We start from the raw sequence: 1,773 nt of genomic DNA, 5'->3' as shown, positions 1-1,773 counted from the left end.
GACTATACTATTCTACATACTCAATGACTTACGTAATTTACATACAAGTAAATTGTTTAATAAATACATCTAACTTGTTCGGGAACGAATGCAGTTTAGCTCCAAGCGATTTTTTGGAATTTTTTTTTTTTCAAAATGTGTGTTTTTGCATGCATAATTTGATGGTACTTTCAAAAAATGCCGGTCGAACTTATTTTGGAAGTTATGGTAAAAAAACTTCAAAATGCTCAATTTTTTCAAAAATCGTGTTTTTGAATTTAAAATACCAAAAATTTAAGTTTTTAGAATTTTTTTTTTTTAGAAATGTTTGTATTTATATGCTCAACATTTTGGTGGAATCAGAATTTGCCTATCGTACTTACTTTTTATGTTATTGTTAATAAACCACATAAAACTGAATTATAAAGTTATTTCAAACATTTGCATATTTGAGAAACTCAAAATTGATTTTTTTTTACTATTTTTTTTTCATTCGATGAGTAATAACATAAATAAGTTTTTGGTGAAATCGGAACCAACTTATATTTTTTGGTTTGGGAGAAATTGGTTTACACGTGGAGCTCCGCTAGTGTTTTCGGCGCAGAGCCCGCGTCGCCGAGCCAAAATTACGTACGGTCAACAAAGGCGACCCGAGGTACTTTTCCTATGTCAAATACCAGTTTAAAATTGCATTGAACGTGTTAAAAATAATAAACAATAACAAATCAAAATGTACAGATTTAGATAATGTAGGTATATTATATTATATCAGTATCGTCGTCATCAGAAACGTCGACCCCATCGTTATATTTATTTGGATCGTATAAATTACCGGCTAAACGGAAAAATTCAATAGTAGGGTCTAGATTTAATATACGGCATTTTTTTAAAAACATAAATTTGGCCATGTAGCCGCCATAGAAATGTTTTTTCCTTGAGTAAAACAGTAATACAAAAGTAATACAAAAAAAAAACAAAAAAACCCCCCGATGGGGGGGGGGAGGCATGGGTAAATTAATAGAACGATTACAATGTCAAACTGTTGGGAACTGAAAAACTGAATTTTCAAATAATAAAGTTTTAGAACTTACTTTTTTTCGACTTGAATTTGTGGAATATTCTCGACATCTCCATACATATCCGTCCACACAATTTCCCCCGATGATTTAAATACATGGCAGAAGATTACCACTTATGTAACTGTCATACACAGGCGTCATTGCGTGTCGCCAAATCAGGTATACATATAGGTAAACCATATTATACGTGTGCAAAATCATATTCTGACCCGAATAGATGCAGGTATTTTATGTTGTATCAAATAGAATATTGAATATTATATTTTATGAATAAAATACATTTTACCTGTACATTTTGATTTTTTGTTGCTTATTATTTTAAACTATATCTTCCAAACCAAAAAATATAAGTTGGTTCTGATTTCACCAAAAACTTATTTATGTTATTACTCATCGAATGAAAAAAAAAATAGTAAAAAAAAATCAATTTTGAGTTTCTCAAATATGCAAATGTTTGAAATAACTTTATAATTCAGTTTTATGTGGTTTATTAACAATAACATAAAAAGTAAGTACGATAGGCAAATTCTGATTCCACCAAAATGTTGAGCATATAAATACAAACATTTCTAAAAAAAAAAAATTCTAAAAACTTAAATTTTTGGTATTTTAAATTCAAAAACACGATTTTTGAAAAAATTGAGCATTTTGAAGTTTTTTTACCATAACTTCCAAAATAAGTTCGACCGGCATTTTTTGAAAGTACCATCAAATT

The sequence above is a fragment of the Acyrthosiphon pisum genome, chromosome X (genome assembly GCF_005508785.2).
Source record: "Acyrthosiphon pisum isolate AL4f chromosome X, pea_aphid_22Mar2018_4r6ur, whole genome shotgun sequence".
Classification (NCBI taxonomy): domain Eukaryota; kingdom Metazoa; phylum Arthropoda; class Insecta; order Hemiptera; family Aphididae; genus Acyrthosiphon; species Acyrthosiphon pisum.
This window is presented reverse-complemented; position numbering follows the sequence as displayed.